General features: G+C 53.7%; 1 pseudogene; it reads left to right on the top strand.

The window, feature by feature from the left end:
- The first annotated feature begins 388 nt into the window (after window positions 1-388).
- On the top strand, window positions 389-738 carry LOC101964236 (large ribosomal subunit protein eL30 pseudogene; annotated as a pseudogene).
- The last annotated feature ends 19382 nt before the right edge of the window (window positions 739-20120 follow it).

Genomic DNA, 20120 nt, shown 5'->3' with positions numbered 1-20120 from the left:
CTTTCAAAAAATTAATTACATTAGCAGATTTAATGTGTCATATTTTGCCTGACAAAACTTTCCGAATTAGTTCTCAGAAATCTAAAAATGTAACTTGCTAGTACGATGGAACTAGATTCTCTTAAGTGGTCCAGCGCCCTTCAGATACCTGATCAATTTCAACTTAAGGGCTGGGGCTGGGGCTCAGGGTCAGAGCGCTCGCCTAGCACGCGTGAGGCACTGGGCTCAACCTTCAGCACCCATAAAAGTAAAATAAAGATAGTGTGTCCACCTAAAACTAAAAAATAAATTAAAAAAAAAAAAAAAAGATTTCAACTTCCTTTCTTGCAAGCTCTCCAGCCATCCTGACGGCTGCTGTAGGTTGGGGGCCGTCCCGCTTCGAAGGCAGGAAGATGGTGGCCGCAAAAAAGATGAAAAAGTCTCTGGAGTCGATCAACTCTCGGCTCCAGCTTGCTATGTAAAGTGGGAAGAATGTACTGGGGTACAAGCAAATTCTCAAGATGATCAGACAGGGCAAAGCGAAATTGGTCATCCTTGCCAACAATGTCCAGCTTTGAGGAAATCTGAAATAGTGTACTATGCCATGTTGGCCAAAGCTGGTGTGCATCACTCCAGTAGCAATAATATTGAACTGGGCACAGCGTGTGGAACATACTACAGAGTGTGCACACTGTCTATCATGGATCCACTGATTCTGATACCATTAGAAGCATGCCAGAACAGACTGGTAAAAAGTAAAACATGTAAGGTTTTTCTTTAATAAAACTTGGTAGAGCGTGTTTAAAAAAAAAAATAGACTTTAACTTAAAATTAAGTCTAGGGACTGGGCTTATAGCTCAGTGGTAGAGCACTTGCCTAGCATGTGTGAGGCACTGGGTTCAATTCTAAGCACCACCTATAAATAAATAAAAGAAAGGTCCATCAACAACTTAAAGATTTGAGTCTTCAAGTCTTCTTGTTTGTATAAATTTAATGAATCTCAAAATTATTTCTAAAGGACTTTTTCATTAAGTCCCACTTTCAAACTTAATAAAACACTTTTGAAAAATTAATTACATTAACAGATTTAATTAATTAAGCCTAATCAGGAATGGTGGCACATGTCTGATCCCAGCAGCTCAGGAGTCTGAGGCAGAAGGATCGAAAGTTCAAGGCCAGCCTCATCAACTTGGCAAGACCATAAGCAACTTAGTGAGACCCTGTCTCAAAATAAAACTAATAAGGGCTGGGGCTGGGGCTCAGTGGTAGAGTGCCCTGGGTTCCATCCTCAGTGTTAGGGGGAAATCATGAGTCTAAGTCAAGTAGATTGACCTGTCTCTCTAACAGCCCTGTTCCCTTCAGCATCCCAGCTGTTTATAACACGAGATGTCCCCTCCCATAAAACTAGCAGTACCACGGAGGTGAAGCATTTCTGTACTGATTGCAAATAGCCTTTCAGGTTAAACCTCCTTCTTCACTAAACAGCCAAGACACCAGGGGCACAGCAGTATTCTCTGAGGTTGCAGAATGCCAGCAGGTGGGGCCCACACAGCTGACGTCTCCACCCACCGTGCCCGGGGCTCGCAGACGCTGGTGATGCCTCATCACAGGGGCTTCAGGTCTTGGAGTCGGGTCTGGAGGCCTTGACCCCATGCAGAACACCATCCTGTTCCTCACACCCACCTGCCAACCACACCCAGGGGCTCAAGTGGACTTCACATTCAGCAAATTCGTCCATGACTGTGATGATCTTCCTGGTAAGGTCACATGCTAGAGGTGTTAAAACCACACTTCTAAGATCCTGCAAATCTGAAAGCGGAGTTGGAATATGTGAACAAAGCATCTCTAAGACAGGCTGCAGACGTGTGGCCTTTAGACGGATGGGTGGGTGGACCATGATCTGTAGGTAGATGAGCTGATGGGCAAATGTGAGGACAGGCATGCATATGGATGGAGGGGAGTCTTGTGGGGGTGTGAGGGGGCAGTGGGGGCTGAGTGGTGAAGGGTAGGTGGACAGACATCACGGAAAATTATGCATGAGAGGGAAAAGACACGGAGAGGGGTGTATGGTCACGTGAATGGAGGAAGTGTGGATAGGCAGGCAGGTGGATAGATGGTGGGGTGAGGGAAGGACCCCTGCGGAGTCGAGGGGTAGGTGGACAGGTGGAGATGGGTGATGGGAAGGACGATGGGCATGTGAGCTGGGCAGATAAATGAGGGGACGAACGAGAAAGTGCATGCAGGGCCAGAAGCCAGGTGGATGATGGGGCAGTGGATGGGTGGACGGACGGACGGACAGTCAGACAGACGGTCAGGCGGATGATGAGGGGTGGCTGGCTGGCGCAGAAATGAATCCATTTCCAGTGTAGAAGACTAGCATCCCCTGAGAGCTCCCAGAGGCCCTAGCTCACACCAGCTTGCTCTCTGACTTGCTGCTCTCTGGGATGTTTTCCCACTTGCTCCATGAATATGCAGGACTGGGCCAGCCGAGACTGCTCCCCTCCCCAGCCACAACCTGGTGCCTGGAGTCACACTTGGGGACACTTGACACCATTGGAGGCCAGGGTCAGCATCCCCTGGCCAGCCCAGTCCTCTGGGACAAACTCGGGCAGGGAGGAGCTCCTAGCCTGCTGCTGGTTGCTATGGAAACCCTTCGTGGCTTGTGCCTCTCTTGGCTGGCGAAGAAAGGAGACGTAAAATGACGAAGCGTCACGGGGCCTCGCCATGGGCCAGCTCTGACTTATCCCCCAACACTTCCCAGGAGCCAGCTGACCTTTCCTGCCACAAATAGCTTGTTGTGAGTCCCTCAAGGCGGTCTAGCCTGGATGCCTGGACAGGGTCCTGCCTCAGGGGAGTGGGACCCAAGGGAGCCAGATGACAATAATCAAGCGAGAGAACAAACTGTCCTCTGGGGCAGAGCGCGGGCTCCTCAGCAGTGTGGCTGGCCGCCTCCCCCCTGTGCGTGGTGAGCGCCCATCCCTGGACATGGGAGGCACAGCACATGAAATAATGGGTCTGCAGTTCCCACCCAACTCCATGTCCGTTACCCTGACATTCCTACGGAGTTCTGAGGTTCAGGGCACCCACCGTGGGGAAGTGGGGGAGAGGCAGCGGAACTGCCGGCTGCCTGGCCATGGCACGGCTCCACAAGTCAGGGAGCAGGACCAGGCATCTGGAGGGCCCAGTGGGCCTGTGCAGCCCAGGACAGCGGCAGGGCACCAAGCCCACCTCCCTCCTGGGGCTCGGGTGCTCCATCAGGAGGAAGGGAGGGAGGGAGGGAGGGAGGGAGGGAAGGAAGGAGGAAGTGAGGGAGGGAGGAAGTGAGGGAGAGAAGGAGGGTGGGAAGGAAGAAGTGAGGGAAGGAGGAAGTGAGGGAGGGAGGAAAGGAGGAAGGGAGGAAGAGAGGGAGGGAGGGAGAGAGGGAGGGAGGGAGAGAGGGAAAGAGGAAGTGAGGGAAGGAGGGAGTGAGCGAGGGAGGAAGTGAGGGAGAGAAGGAGGGTGGGAAGGAGGAAGGGAGGAAGGGAGGGAGGGAAGGAGGAAGTGAGGGAGGGAGGAAGGGAGGGAGGGAAGGAGGAAAGGAGGGAGGGAGGGAAGGAGGAAGTGAGGGAGGGAGGAAGGGAGGGAGGGAAGGAGGAAAGGAGGGAGGGAGGGAAGGAGGAAGTGAGGGAGGGAGGGAAGAAGTGAGGGAGGGAAGGAGGAAGTGAGGGAGGGAGGGAGGGAAGAAGTGAGGGAGAGAGGGAGGGAGGAAGTGAGGGAGGGAGGGAAGAAGTGAGGGAGGGAGGGAGGAAGTGAGGGAGGGAGAGAGGGAAGAAAGGAGGGAGGGAGGGAAGAAGTGAGGGAGGGAGGAAGTGAGGGAGGGAGGAAGTGAGGGAGGGAGGGAAGAAGTGAGGAAGGGAGGGAGGAAGTGAGGGAGGGAGGGAGGGAGGAAGTGAGGGAGGGAGAGAGGGAAGAAAGGAGGGAGGGAGGGAAGAAGTGAGGGAGGGAGGAAGGGAGGGAGAGAGGGAAGAAAGGAGGGAGGGAGGGAAGAAGTGAGGGAGGGAGGGAAGAAGTGAGGAAGGGAGGGAGGAAGTGAGGGAGGGAGAGAGGGAAGAAAGGAGGGAGGGAGGGAAGAAGTGAGGGAGGGAGGGAGGGAGGAAGTGAAGGAGAGAGGGAAGAAGTGAGGGAAGGAGGGAGGAAGTGAGGGAGGGAGGGAGGGAAGAAAGGAGGGAGGGAGGGAAGAAGTGAGGGAGGGAGGGAGGGAGAGAGGGAAGAAAGGAGGGAGGGAGGGAAGAAGTGAGGGAGGGAGGGAAGAAGTGAGGAAGGGAGGGAGGAAGTGAGGGAGGGAGAGAGGGAAGAAAGGAGGGAGGGAGGGAAGAAGTGAGGGAGGGAGGGAGGGAGGGAGGGAGGAAGTGAAGGAGGGAGGGAAGAAGTGAGGGAGGGAGGGAGGAAGTGAGGGAGGGAGAGAGGGAAGAAAGGAGGGAGGGAGGGAAGAAAGGAGGGAGGGAGGGAAGAAGTGAGGGAGGGAGGGAAGAAGTGAGGAAGGGAGGGAGGAAGTGAGGGAGGGAGGGAGGAAGTGAGGGAGGGAGGGAGGAAGTGAGGGAGGGAGGGAGGAAGTGAGGGAGGGAGGGAGGGAAGAAAGGAGGGAGGAAAGGAGGAAAGGAGGGAGGGAGGGAAGAAGTGAGGGAGGGAGGGAGAGAAGAAAGGAGGGAGGAAAGGAGGAAAGGAGGGAGGGAGGGAAGAAGTGAGGGAGGGAGGGAGGGAGGAAGTGAGAGAAGGAGGGAAGGAGGAAGGGAGGAAAAGGGAAAGGAGCAAGGAAGAGCAGGCCCACAGTCTCTCCCCTGCATGGAAGCTCGGCTGTGTGGCCCACCACGGCCAGTTGGGTGCTGGCAAATGTGCCACCTGCAAAGCTTGGAAAGTGCCCTGGGGCAGCTGCCCTGCTCTGGAGCCTGCGACCCCTCCCTGGGAGGGAAGATGCCGTGGCTGGCCCCCAGGGGGAGACACAGGCCACACTCTCCCCCTCTCACCAGCTGACCTCAAGCCCAATACAGAGAGGTCATCTAAACAAGCATCTCCAGCTGAGCCACCAGCTGACTGCAGACCATCAGACCAGAGAAGCCTCCCACTGATCCAATCACCAGCTGAACAAGTCAGGCGGCATGTCCAGCCCTCGACTGCCCCAAGCTCGGGGAAGCTCTGTGCAGCCAGAGCTGGCCAGCACATTGCCCCGGGCTCCGCCCGCACCCAGGCTTGAATCTGAACCCGGAGCCTGCCCGCAGGGAGCAGTGGCCGCTGCACTCCCAGGAGGGATGAATCCAGCTGTCAGGTTTACTTGTCATTGGGAATTTCAAGTGGCAGTAACACACCGCCATCTGACACCAGCCCTGCCTTCCAATCTGAGAGACAGATGGTGTGGAGGATTTCATTTCCTTGCTTTTCAATGAAACCACTGAGGAGGAAGGTCACGGGAACAGCAGGCGGAGAGGGGATGGCACCCCACAGCCATGCTGGTGGGTGACACAGTGTGATCAGAAGAGAGGCAAGAGCAGTCTGGCCAGGGCAGGCTCAGGCTGGCCAAGCCCGGCGACAGACCAAGCCTGGCCGCTCTTCTTTCTCGACACAGGCTGCCGACCTGCCTGCTGCCTGCCTGGCTGTGGCAGGGTGGGTAGAGTGTGTGGAAGCCCACCCAGATGGAGCCTGCAGCTCAGCCCCCGGACCACACAGCTCAGGTGCCCCCCGGCCCCATGTGCATCCCTGGGACCCCTCCTCACAGCTGTCCTGTCCCCAAGTCTCCAGACTCAGGCCACCGACTCACCCTGTGCCCACCCCAGCTGAGGCCAGACCAGACGAAGGACAAGGAGGGTCCCAGAGGAGAGTGCAATGCACACGCACCCAGCACCCCCAAGGTCAGCACCAGTCCCTGGGGGCCTGGAGCCTGTGGAAGGGCCCCCAAAGCTTACTTCCTAAGTTGAACACTACAACCCACAGAAAAGCTGCAAGAATAGCACAATGACTTCCTGTCCCCTTTGCTCTGCCCTCCACCCACTGCATAGACACCTGCAGCTGGCCCTCCAGAACCCCAGGACCCTTTTCTGGGGATTCAACTGACCTTAGTGCAAAAACATCTTAAAAACTAATTTTGCACCCAGACTCTAGGGCCGTAGGGAGGCGATTTCCCTCCAGGTGGGGCTGCAGGGGTTCCCTGCACTCGGTTCCTCACAACCTCCTCCTACCTCTGCTCCTTCTTCGCCCACATCTCCTCTGACTGTGCCGGTCCTGCCATTTCACAAGGTCCCTGCGATGACACGGGCCACCTGGGTAAACTGGGATCACCCCACTGTTTCAAGGTTCTCTGCAGATTACATCTGTCACGGAGGTGCCCTGTGGACACGGGTACTGGGGTCAGGATGGGGGCATGTTGGGGGCCGCTGTTGGCACCCCCTGCGGGTCCTAACCGACTGCCAGGTGCCAGGCGGAGCTGCAGACGGGGGTTTGTCCACCACGCTGCCCCACCGCTGGCCCTGGCCCTCCATACGGAAGGCCTCCTTCTGCCCTGAGTCCTGTGGCTCTGGAATGTTCCTCTCTCAAATGTGGCCATTGTGAGCCCCTTGGCTGGGCCTGACGTCCTCCTGACAGCCCCCGGCAGCCCTGTGGCCTCCAGTACCCTCTGGCCAACACAGTGCCCACTCACCCTGTGCTCTCCTTGGCCAGGTCTGGAGGCGGCCCTGCCCTGAGGACAGGTACTGTGTGGCCATGTTTCTATGTTACGTGAGGCTTGTGCGTAGCTCACACGGAGGTTGTATGTGGCCGTGCGTGCAGTGTGCATGTGTGCAGTTTGTGTGGAGCTTCCCTATGTGACATATGTGGTTTTCATGTATCATTTGTGTCTGTGGTTCGTATCGTATTGTTTTGGGGTCTATTACTTGTATGGGTATAATTTGTGGGGGTGAGTTGTGTGTTTGTGTTTAGTGTGTGTATGGTTTGTGTGTGTGGTAATGTGTGTATTTTGGGTGTGTGGATAGCTTATGTGCATGTAGTTTATGTGTTCAGTGTTTGTGTGCTGGTTGGTGTGTTTGGTTTGTCTGCGTGTGATTTGCGTATCATTTGTGTGCACATGTTTGTGTGTACAGTTCATATATGTAGTGTATATGTGGTTTGAGATGCGGGTCGTGTGTGTACTCTGTGGATGTGTACAGTCTGTGTGTGTGGTTTCTGTGCATGGTGTGTGTGTGTGTATGGTTTGAGTGTTGTTTGTATGTGTATGAGTGTGGTACGTGTGCAGTGTGCAGTGCTGTGTGGTGTGTGCAGTGGTGTAGTTTGGTGTGGTGTGTGTGTGTAGGGTGTAGTATGTGGCTGTGCGTGTGCACACAGACACCCAGAGGGAACAAGAGGTTAGGGGGGAGTTCTGTAAACTGGGCCCACTGTGTCGACCCCCACATGCTCTTTTCCAAGAAGCAGTCTACCTGCAGCCCTGCCTGCCTCGGGGCAGAACACATCACATTCCTCAGCAAACTACCTGTTATCTGCAGGAGAAATGCAGGCCTGAAATCACAAGGGACCCAAGTTACCCTGAAGGGAAGACCAGATCCCGAAACTCCAGGAGATAAGGATAATTCCCCTAACCATAAAATCTGTAATCTCTAACAGGCCCCAGTTAGAACACGGGCAAGGTGACCTAGAGAGGTCAAGGCAGCAGGGACTTAAAAGGCTCATGTCATCCTGCAGTCAGTCAAGTCAAAAAGGTGGACCTGGGAGGGACTCTGGAAACTTCCCTGGGACCCCAATAAATCTGGAAGGCAGGAGGGGTGTGCTGTCCCTCTCCTCTCTGAGAGGACCCCCTCTCTCCCTTGAGAGTGTCCCTTTTCCCTTCCCCATCCCCCCGAGAAGCTCATGCCTGTTACTCTGAGTGAGGTTTCTGGATTCTTTCCAACTTGATTGCAGGAATCCGAGCCTGAAGCGGGGCCTTTGCACTGCCTGTTTCCCAGAAGTGCCCGCCTATACCACTTCTTCCTGCAGAAGGTGGCACCTCAGATGCTCCTGCCCCTGCCCCCTGCCTTGAGGTTCCCCACTGGAGCCTCAGCCCCTCAGCTCCCAGGGTCTGGCCCTCTGGGTGCCCAGGGTGGGCCTCACATCACAGCTGTGACATACAAGGCTGCGCGGCCTCCACCGCCTGGCTTCCATCTACAGAGAGGCCGCTGGGGAGCTCTTGCAAGTGGAGGCCTCTGGTTAAAGGGTCAACGCCTATGTGACCAGAAGACGTCTGGGCCTTCGTCCCTCGCAGCTGGACAGCCCCCTGCTCTCGCTGTGGGAAAATGATGCTGTCACACTCCTGGCTGGTGGCCAATGCCGAGTGACGACTTCCATCTCCATACTTTTTATTTGCTCTCTTTATTATGAACGTCTGTCCACGTACTTAAGAGCAATTTGTCTGTGTCTGTCCCCAAGTGGTCATTTTTCTATGGAGTGTCTGGGGCTTGTCCAGGAGGTTTTAAAGGTTCGTGCACACAGGGAACAGGAGGCAGAGGGGCATCAGAAATGACCAGAGGTGACATCCTCTGCAGAAAGGCTGGGGACCCATTTGTCTCTTTGGCTCCTGAAGCAGAGCAGAGGGAAGGAAAAATGTCACTGGTCACTGGGGATCCAAGCCCAGGCCAGGTCAGGGGCGGGGCCAGCCACACCCACTGCGAGACCAACCCCAGGCCAGAAACCCGCGTGAAGCAGCCTGGGCACCACAGGTTTCTGGGAAGCCAAAGCAAACCCTCTCCAGAGAAGGCATTTTAACCCCAGGCCTCAAAGCAATCCCACAGACACACCCAAGGAGCCAGGGCCTTCAAACTTCATAACCTTCCAACTTCATAACTTTTTCAAGTGCTCAGGAAAATGGAAGGAATCCCTATGAGCTGCTCTCTCCTTTCTCCACTCTAAGCCTTCCCTTGGCTCCTCTTGCTCCCCGCCCAGCTTCTACAGCTCTAGACTCCTCCACAGGCCCTCCTTCTAGACAAACTAGGGACCCAGAGCTCTCCTACACTGTGAAGCCCTGGGCAGCATCTCCCTGGCCAAGGATTCAAGACCAGAGTCAAAGACCCAGCCGTGCCCCAGCCTCTGTCCCAGGACGTCCCACCCCTCTCCAAAACTGGACTTTCTAGAGTTAGCATCACCCGGCCCTCCCGGCCATCACCTTGACCCCCACACCCCTAACAAGGGTCCAGATGCCACCCCTCCCCAGCAGGAAGAAGCTACAGAAGATTGATCCACGTCCCTGACCCTGAAGGGGCCCAATAACAAACAAAAAAGGGGGGAATGTGAGGTCCTAGCTTAGCATCTGGTTAAGTGGCAGCTGCCATCTTCCTGCCCAAGGGCCTTTCTGAGAAAGGCCCACCACTCCCTCCTACCAGTCCATTAGGACCCCCGGGGCTCTGTTCCTGAGCCTCCTCATAAAAGTCCCAGAACTGAGCCCCGCGTGGCCTCTCTCCTATGGAGAAGTGGCCTTTGTGTGACAGTCCCTCGTGTGGACCCTGCCTGGTCTCCTCCTTCGCTTCTCGCTCGCCCGTCTCCCGGCTCCTAGCTTTCCTTCCCATTCGCTGTGAGGAAGGCGTAGAAACAGGATGGCCTCCCCACACCAGTGCTGACAGACTGGACTCAGGAGCGGCTCTCAGCATAGCGCACACACTCACGGTCCCTGCACCCTGAACAATAGGAGCTCTGACTCTGTTTCAAGCACCTCATTTTAAAAGGAAGCAGCGCCTGGTGCACTTTTCTGACAGCCTGCGTGTACCATGGCAGAAGCCATTTCCGTTCCTACTGGGTGCTGATGGGGGCTGCAGCCTCTGCTCTCGGCCGTGCGCCTCTGAGGGCCGCTGGGTCCCCAGGAGCTCCAGGCTCTGTGCATTCCACGTCGGGCTTCCTGTCCTTCCCCTTGTCTTACTGCTGCGGGGGCCGGCAGCTTTAGCCTGCACTCTCGGGGCACGAGGCTGCAGAGACCATCTGTGCCTGGTGGCCATCTGCACAGGTGCCTGACAGGTCGATGCTATGGAAAGGAGAGCTGAGTGCTCCTCCAGCTCCCCTGAGACGGAGGCTCGGCCTGCCCCACGCTCCAGGGGAGGCACACGGATGAGGGGAAGCGCTGGCCAGAGCCTTTCTTGGGGCTCCTGCGGGAAAGGCAAGGCAGGTGGGAGAAACAGGTCAGGATTGGCAGTTGGGGTCATTCTGGGAGACTCTAGGGCTGTTCCCAGTTGTCCGGCGCCTGGACCTGGGCTGCTCTAGGGTGAGGTGAAGTGGGGCCAGAGTCAAAGCCTGCTCTGTGTGGTTCTGGGCCTGGGCTCCGGGTGTTGGAAAGATGAGAGCAACTCTGGCCACTAGTTTGGCTTTGTGCTTAGTGGATATAAAGCAGAGAAATCCCAACTGTAAGAAAACAGGGAGGAGGAAGAGCCAGAGAGGCTGCAGGACAGGAGGGTGAACTTGGATTTCTTCTCCTCCTTCCCTGAGTAAATCAATCCTCAGCCAAAGCCAGGAACACTCTCCTGCACTCAGGTCCAGTGGGCATCCCAGACACAGGTGAGCACCTGATGAAACCCCATTTCTCTTCTTAAGAAAGTCTCAGCCACCCGAGAAGAGAAGGGCACATTGCTCATCTGATAAAGCCCCAGAGCGGTCATCCCAGTTAATGAGGAGACGCTGAAAGCTCGCCCTGCCATGTTGGCGAGGAGACAGATGCTCTCCAGCACCACTGCTGTCCAAGGTCAGCCTGGGCACAGCAGAAGCACGGTGAGTGCATTAGTGGAGTCAAAGTCAGAAACAAAACTCCCTGTCTGCACAGGTGACATGACTGCTAGTGCCAAAGTGTCAAAGAATCCACAGAGAAACTGGGAGAATTTACAAGGAGTTTAGTAAAGTTACTGGATTCAAAATCTGTATGTACGATTTAGTTTATTTTCATGCATTCTCAATAATGTTGGAAAAATAAGATTTTACAAAAAGCCCCTTTTAGTAGCATAAAAATATCAAAAATCTAGGAATAATGCATGTTAGCTTTCCTTTGCTGTGACAAAGTACCTGAAATAATCAACTTATAAGGAGGAAATGTGTATTTAGGCTCATGGTTTCCGAGGTTGTGATCCATGGTCACTTGGCCCTGTTGCTTTGGGCCTGTGGTGACATTCATGGTGGCTGGAGTGCATGGCAGAGGAGTTGTTCACCTCAGGAAGCAGGGAGAGAGGGGAAGGGGCTGAGGTCCAGTGTCCCTTTGAGGGTGCACCCTCAGTGACCCCAGTACTCCCACTCTGCCCCACCTCCCATCCCAACCCAGTGGCTCCACAGGCAAGCCTTCAATACATGGCCTTGAGGGGATATGTAAGACCCAAACCATAACATCCACAAAATCACTCTAAGGAAAATTATACGATGTTATTAAATAGAAGCTTTAAATGAATGGAGATACCATGTTCATGGATTAGAAGACTCAACATAGATATCCCCCAAACTAGTTCTATCCAAGTTGATTTATAGAACCAAAGAAATTTCTACCTAAACCCCATGTTTGTGTGTGTGTGTGTGTGTGTGTGTGGAGTTTAAAATTAGTATGGAAGTGTGAATCCAATCAAGTGAACGTCGTTTGCACACCAGGTACAGTGTCCCGGGACTGTCCGACATTGGGTGCCTGAGAGAACACTGCAACAGTCCTCTGCCTGGCAGAGCCACATGCTCACAAGCCAGACACACAGTGAACAATAAGAGATAAATAAGCAATTCTGCAGTGTGGGAGACGGACTCAAGAAGCTGGCAGGGCGGGCTGGATTGCAGAATGAGCAAGGAGGCCGGAGTCGGCATCACTGAAGTGGGCATTTTCAAAACACAAGATCAGCAAGGCAGGCTCGAAGAGAGAAGAGGTAGGGACACGTCCGGTCAGATATAGGACAGCATGGGGTCCGCACGCAGAAGACGAGGGAGGAGAGGGACTTTGCCACAGTGGCTGTGGGCCGACAGGCTGTGGCCAGGAGGGAGAGTGAGACGAAATCCTACATAGAACTGTCCTCCAGGATCAGTGTCAAGTGCAATGGAGGCTACATGGGAAACGCTGGGAGAGCACAGTCCCAAGATGACCTGGGAATGCATGTCTGCCCTGGAGCCTGGGGATTTCTTAAGAAAGACACAGAAGCACAAAGAGGAAAATTCTGAGGATCGCAAGCATGTGACCATGTCTGTTCTTCAGAGGGGACGGTGGTAAGAGTGGCACCTTGGAAGAAGACGGTTGTGACTGAAACCCCCAAGCCCTGGTGTCCAGGTGTGTGGAGAACTTCAGGAAGCCCCAAAAGAGAACCCCCCAAGGAACTGGACTGGGACTTCACCGGGGGGCAAATTTGAGCCAGTGACACAAATGATACAGGACTCCAGTGCACTGGTCATTGACTTGGAAACTAGCAACTGCAAATTCACCTACAGTGGGATGCTGTTCTGGCCCACCAGTGGGCAGCAGGCTGGGCGGGGGGACAGCGCTACACTGCCTATGGCAATAGCTTTGGGAAATAACGCTCAACTAGCTGTCAAAGCTGAGGAAATGCAAACCATATGATCCAGCAATTCCATTTCTAGGTAAATAAATACCCTCAAAGAAATTTAAGCTCATGCACATCTGTTCTTAGCAGCATCGGAGACAATGCCAAAACTCAGAAACAAAGCACCCCTGCAACCCCAGTGACCTGTTTCAATATGGTATTCTCCACCGTGTGGATATGTTCTGTGCTATGATAGCACTTTTTGTGGGGCCACAGCTGAGCATCTCTGTGGTTCTCACGTGGTCACCATGGACTGGACAGGACTGGCTGGAACCCAGAGGGTCCACCACCACCCCTTGCTTCTTGTTGAGGGAGTAAATGACTCAAGATTTTTTTCAAGTTAAATTGAGGGGTGAGCCTGGAGCAGGCCCTAGGAAGATCCTCTGGGGCCTGCTGGTCTTCCCGGGGCCCAAGCCCCATGCCAGGGCTCCAGGTGAGAAGCCAGCCCTCACCTGGCCACCTCTGCCTGACAGAAGGCCCTGCCAGACTCTCCCAGTCCTCACTATGCTGACTGATGCCCAGAGGTGGAGAGAGCTCTGAGGGTAGGATGAGCTCCCAGGTCCTGCCCACAGCACCCCATGAGGGCTGCAGACGCCGACAGGTTCCCTTGGATGGGGGATCTCGGCAGCTACTTCAGACTCTCAAGGCTCGGACGCACTGGCAAGGCAGCTGCTCGGGACCCCTGCTCAGGACCCCAGCCAGATGTCCCACCTCCTTTCTGTCTGGGGACTCTTGCTAGACATAAGAGGCTCGGGGGCCAGGCCACACAGGTGAAGGGAACCTCAGCACTTATACTTATTTTTTATTTTTAATATTAAAGGAGATTTTAGCCCAAGAGCAACTCCGACTTTACAGTCACTGCAGTATTGTGATCAATTCCTGGACCTGGCCTGCAGCTCATAGATTCACATAAGCATGTGAAGTTCTTTAAATTCTTGCCCCAAACTGTGAACCAACCTTTGGAACATATTCTACTAATGTTATCTTCTGTCTTATCATCTACCCTCAGGCCTCTGTGGAGTTCTACCTGCATTAGAAAGGAGAGCTCCACCTGTCCACTGACGGCTCCTGCCTGCTGGGCACAGAGGCTCTATAGGTGACCTTGGGCGCTCTGGGAGGGAGGCCTCTCCTGGAGAAAGGAGAGGTGGGACCCTTCCAACCTGGGCAGACCCTGCACAGGGGAAGCAAGCCACCCCCCTTGGTGGCGTCTTTCATCTACCTGGGCCTTGGTGTGTGAGCCCTGGGGCAGGGCCTTCCTGGGTGTTCTGCCTGACACTCAGCAACTGGCCAGTAATGTGACCTAAGGTCAAATCCCTGAGCGTGGAAACAGGCTTAGAAACAGGGATCTGAACAGGAGGGGCAGACAACAGGAAGGAGGAGCCACCAACCCAGCCCCAGCCGGAGTTCACAGCCTTCTGACCTGGAGGAGTGGCCTCACTTCACCCCCTAAACCTCAGCCTCCCCTGTGAGGGGTGCAGCCCTGCCCTCACCAGATGCTCCCTGCAGAGTGCTCGCCCTACCAAAGCTGGGGGTACCTGGGGCACCTGTTGCTACTCCCACCCTGGGAACAGAAGGCCTGCTGCCACTGCCTCTCAGTAGGGCTGCTGAGCCCAGGGAAGCCCTGTGACCTTCCCAAGGCCACACAATGCCACTCTCCTCATCTGAAAAGGGGCCACTCCTGTTGGAAGTGAGGAAAGGTCTTTCCCTTGTTGACTTGGGCACTGCCCCTTAGCAAAGCTTGGGGGCTGTGGGCAGCACCAGCTGCTCCCAGGACAGTTCCTGATGCAGCAGTCTGAGCCCCCGCCTCACCCTGGGCCAGCGCTCATTAACTGCAGCTCCCAAAGTCATATTCACAGAGGAAGGACCCACACACCTGTCTCTGTGGGGGAGGCCAGGGAGTGGAGGAGGATGAACTCTTACAAAGACAGCAACTTTTTTAAAAATATGTTTTCAGTAATTGCTGTTCCGTGTCAAGTTTCAGCCTGGTGGGAGTTTCATGTCGGAATTACTAAGTAGGAGTTCTTAACAGACAAGTTAATCACCTGTGTAGGGGCGAGGTACAGAGCCATAGTCCTGTGCCAGGGGAGGGGCTTCCTGGGGTCTGCCAGCCCAGGGATTCTGGGCAGGGTGGAGAGCCGCCGCGGGGGTGGGGAGTAGGGGCAGGAGGCAGGGGTTGGGGGGACCACAACCCTCCACAGCTGCACACCTTGCAGGGAGGCTTCAGGCCCACCCTGTGCCTTAGGACCTCCATGCCCAGATCTGCAGAAACATGAGGGAGAACATCCTTTGACCTGAGAGGCCTGGAGCCTGGGACAGGCAGCCTAGAGCCACCCGCTCTCTCCCGACCTCAACTCCCACCCTCTTTAGCAGCAGTAGATGCCACCTGGGTGTCTCCTGGTGCTGTTCTGGATCTGAGGCAGGTAAGAGATACTCACCACCTATTCCTCCACCACATTGTCACCAGGGGCTTTGTGGCAGATTTGGCATACACTATGACAGGACTGGGAAAAATTCATCATGCATCCCTCTACCTATCCACCCACCCACCCATCCATCTGTCCATCCATCCGCCCATCCATCTACCCAACCATCCACCCATTCACCCATTCCACATTCATCGAGACCAACCCTGAGTCAACCCTGGGCTAGGCAAAGGAGACCAAGGTGCAGGAAACACAGTCCTTATGCTCAGAGAACACTTAGGCCAGCAGGCAGGGGCCGTGGACAGAAGCACCAGAGGAAGATGCCAAGGCCAGTATGTGGCCCCCTCCTGTGGGGACAACTGAGGGCCAGGGATGTTTGTCTGATGGAGAAAAGGCTTGTGGGAATTTGCAGTTGCCACTGAGAATGTTTGGTGTCTACCATAACAGCTGGGAGGGGAAGGAAGGCCTAAGGGATCGTCACAGCGGGGATCTGGTAGAGCAGAGCAGCAAGGCTCAGTCCCAGCTGCAGGACTGTGAGGTGTGGCACTCAGGAGGCACTCAGGACATCAGCTGGAGAGAGGAGGTGGTAACTGCTGAGGGGGTGCATGGAGCTGTGTTCCTGGCAGACTTTATAGCTCTAGGCCACAAAGTCTAGGGCGTGGTCACAGAGCGGGTGGCTGAGTAGCTCTGAGGTGGAGATCATCAAAGCAGAGCACCCAGGGTTTTAGAGGCTCACTCCCCTGAGACCTGAGACCACCAAAGGTGATAAGAGAAGAGTGCAAGCTGTCACCTGTGCACCATGGATCGGAATGCATGCTGCTGTCACACACAACTAAGTAGAACAAGTAAATTAAAAAAAAAGTTGTTCAGAAAGAGAAAAATTACAAAAATGAAGATTTGAACTGTCAGTATTTTTAAAATGTGAATGTTTACAGGATTTTTTTTCTCATTTACTTAATTGCTAATAATGTCGGACATTTTTTCACATATTTCTTGCCTATTTGTACTTTATCTTTTGAGAGGTGTCTGTTTTGTCCATTTATTAAATGGGTTATTTGGTGCTTAAAAAAGAGAGAGCGAGGAGTGCTAGAGCATGGTGCTGAAGAAGGCCAAGGTACAGCCAAAGGTCTGGGATATGGGGAGGAGGCCACTGATGGTCACGAGCTCAGGAGGGCACGGGGGAAGGTTCTGGCACAGTGGGATTCACCCAGCCACAGCTGAACGGACTTCTGGGTGGTGATTGTGGGCAGGTGGAGCCTGACTGGAGGAAGTATGGCCTTTAACTATATTAGTCCTAGTCCCTTCCCTCCCTTATCTGTGTCCCATCTTCCCCCAACCCCATGTTTCTCAGCCATGACCTTCTTCCACCATGTTCTGCCTCACCTCAGGCCAAAGCAAGGCAGTGACCATAGACTGACACCTCTGAAACCATAAGCCAAAATAACCTTTTTATCCTCTAAGTGGTCCTGGTCAGGCATTTTGATCATAGCAATGACAAGCTAACACAGGAGAGGTGGGGAAGGGATCAGAGAGGGGATACATGGAGCTGCATGGTCAGGGGTCACCTGGGGGGTCTGAGCTGGACATTCAGAGAAAGAAGCCTAATGAGATTACCCTAGGGTCTGGAGTGGCAAGGAGTGGTGGGAAGCAGTGAGGCTCTTGGGTTTTGCGGGGGGGGGGGCAGCTGAGGGTAGTCTTACTTCAAGGACCCACTTGGGGTGCTGGCGGAGGCCTGGAAGCTGGGCCCTACATGTCTCCAGGCAGTGGTGGCTAGCAGAGGATGCTGGTGATCTCACTGCCCACCCAGATGCCCTGCAGCAGCTGGATCATCCACCCCCAGCTGCCCGCTGCTCACAGCTGTCCCTGTGGGGAATTGCCTCAGCCAGAGGGAAACTGCCTGACCCAGGAGGTCAGTCTCCAGCATGACCCAGTGGCCTACTGACAGGAAGGGGACACACAGTGGCCCTGGCCCCAAACAGGGTGACTGGGAGATGTGATTCCTACCTCTGGGGCACCCCTTGGATGAAGCTGAAGAACCCCCACACCCTTGAAGCAAACAAGTTCCCTTCACCCGGTCCACTCCACCCTCCACAAATCACCCCACCAACCCCTTCCCAGACCCTGCTTCCTACACAGAGCCCACCTGCTCATAAGCAGAGGCCATGCCTGACCTGGGCTTTGCTCTCCCTCGGGGCCAGCCCCTGCGGTGGTGCTGTGCTCTCTCCCTGGCCTCCCTCACCTGATCTGCAGCAGGACTCCTCCTGGTGCCCCTCCACCTGGCTGCTGTGAGCTGCCCTGGGAGCTCCACCTCCCTGCCCTCCCTTTGAGAGCTGCCTACCCCATCTCAGGGCATCCACTGCTCCGTGTCAGCTCCCTCTCCTCTCTCCTGACCCCTCTTCTGAGAGCTGGATCTACTTGGCTAAATGCCCTGGAGAGCTCCACACACATCCAAGGGACCCTCCCTGCTTAAAATGTCAAACTGGCCTCTCTCTTCCTCCAAACACGCTCTTCCCCACTGTTCCCTTGTCCTGGGAACGTCCCACCTGCTGCCTGGCATCAGTCCAGACTTTAGTCACTGATTTCAGTCCCTTCTACCCTCGTATGGCTGCTCCACCTTCACCACCTTGGGGCATCTTTCTCATCCGGTCACCATCACCTGCCACCTGGCCTCTGTGCCTTCTACATGAATCTGACCTGGCCACCCCTTGCTCAGGACACTTCCAGGGCTCCCCATTTCCTCTGGACAAAGTCTTCTCTCCAGCAACACCCTCAATTCCTCCAGGCCGGCCTCTGCCTGAGCACTGCCCTGCCTCCTGGCACTGTATTCCCACCACAGGACCTGCCTCTCGGCCACCTGGCGCTCACCTGTCCATGGTGCCTCCCCGCCATTGCCTGGTGAGAACGGCATTTACATTCCAAACTCAAGGACAAAACAAATTGCTCTTTGGCTGTAGTAGGATGAAATCCAGAACCAGTTCTCACCCACCTGACCACTCAGCAACAATACTGGGGGCTCCTGAGAGCTGCAGATGCAGGTGCCCACTGGACCAAGTGCCCTTCGACAGCTGGAGTCAGCCAGCCCCGGACACCTGCTTCTGAAGATCAGACAGTCCTGGGCAGCGAGGTGCGTTCTGCCCGGAGACAGGCCGCCAGCCCTGCTCCCTCCTCTCCTGGAGCAAGAAATCAGCTGGCCTGTGGCCCTTCACAACTGGACAGCCTCACTCTCTGTCCTCACGGGGCTCTCCTGCTGGAGCTTCCTCAGGGCCATGCTTGTCCACTTTCCACATCTTCCCCTACCACTTACAGAGCCAGGTTCTACGCAGAGTCCTCAGCACCAGCAGGGGCTGGGCATGGTGGAGGCTAGGGCCTCCAGACAGTTGAGCTGAATTGAGAAAGTGAAAAAAATGCTCAGCCCTGTAGGATGAGCCCAGGAAGAGGGTCGGCCCTCACCTAGACCCCTGCTGTGTGTCAGGCCTCTGTACTCTTGCATTAACTAAGGCGATTTTGTAAGATTTTTAAAAAATATATAATGTATACAAATTAATCTTTCAATGTGAACACCCAATTTGAAGAATGACAGAATGCACACGCGTACCCACCACCCAGGTCAAGAAATTATACATGGACAGCACTTTAGAAGCCTCTCTGCACATTCACCTCCTGCTATCCTCCTTCCTCCCCCGGGCCAGGGAACCACTATTCCAACTTGAATCATCACCTGCCTTATTCACAGTCTCATCAACTGGGTCTGCTTCTCCTACACAATGGTGCTTAGTTCTGGAAAGCTGAGCAGGGCACCCAAAGGTGGCTGTACAAGAAAAGGAGTCCCAGGACCCTACACCACCAGAAGACCAGGGGAAAGCCAGGAGAATGAGGCTTTCATTCCAGTCTGTCCTCCATTTCTCTGTGGGTTCTAAGAGGTCTTTCTGAGGATATCAGGAGCAAAGGACAAAGGGGACTTGTCAGAACCAAGACATTTGAAGGCTCTGGTGTGGTCCAGGTACCAATGGTCAACAGGAATATGCACAAGAAGGGGCCAGTCTGGAGCCTCTTCTTCTGTAGCTCTCAGGACTATGGTCAAGAAAAACATTATGTCAGGGCTGGGGATGTGGCTCAAGCGGTAGCGCGCTCGCCTGGCATGCGTGCGACCCGGGTTCGATCCTCAGCACCACATACCAACAAAGATGTTGTGTCCGCCGAGAACTAAAAAATAAATATTAAAAAATTTCTCTTTCTCTCTCTCCTCTCTCACTTTCTTAAAAAAAAAAAAAAAAAAAAACATTATGTCAGGAGAAATGGGTGGCCTCTGTGGTTCCAAGCATCAGCAACTGGGGAACACGTTCACGTGAGAATTTGAGCCAGGCCCACGTGAGCATTCTGTCTTTAGGCTTAAAAATGTGAAATAATGGTAAAGACAGCATTTGACCTGTCTATCCCTTGAGTAATCTCTGCCACAGGTCACCCTCCATGACTATCCTTGGGGGATTCTTTTCTTCCCTCTCTCATACAGGATCTTGTACTTGTATCCACGTCTTCCTCTTTCTTGTTTTCTCACTTTGGTGGAGCACTTGTGTGTGTAAAATGTCTTTTATTGAAAGACTCTCATTAAGTACTCTCATATTTTCTTGATAGTTTGCTTGGCTGGGTGTAGAATTCTAGACTGGAAGTCATTTTCCTTCGAAATTTTCAAGTTACTGCTCTGCTGCTTTCTTACTTCAAGTGTTGTTGTTGAGAAGCCTAAAGACATTTCTGCCTTTTCCATGTAGTTATTTTTCTCCTTTAGAGCTTATAAAAATCTTTTTGCTACAATGTTCACAAAAATGTGTTTGGGTGTTAGAGGTCTATTTTCACTCATTGTGAGCAGTTTGGTGGGTCCCTTCAACCTCCCAACAGTTCATCCCCTGTAGGTCTGGAAACTTGTCTTAAATCATTTCTTTGATAGTTTATTTCTCCCTATTTTATCTGTACTTTCTTTGTGAAACTTTGTTAATCAAATAATACTTCTCCTGAATTGGAAATCTAATTTTTTCCTTTTTTATTCTTTCTTATTAATCATCTCTTCCTGATTTCAATCCACTTAATCAGCATTTTCTTCAAAATCTTCCTATCATTCTATTTGGCTTTTGGTTTCCAAAACTCACTGTTCTCTGACCTACATATATTATTATTATATATTATACATAACATTATA

Source organism: Ictidomys tridecemlineatus, chromosome 9, assembly GCF_052094955.1.
Source record: "Ictidomys tridecemlineatus isolate mIctTri1 chromosome 9, mIctTri1.hap1, whole genome shotgun sequence".
Lineage (NCBI taxonomy): Eukaryota > Metazoa > Chordata > Mammalia > Rodentia > Sciuridae > Ictidomys > Ictidomys tridecemlineatus.
This window is presented reverse-complemented; position numbering and strand designations above follow the sequence as displayed.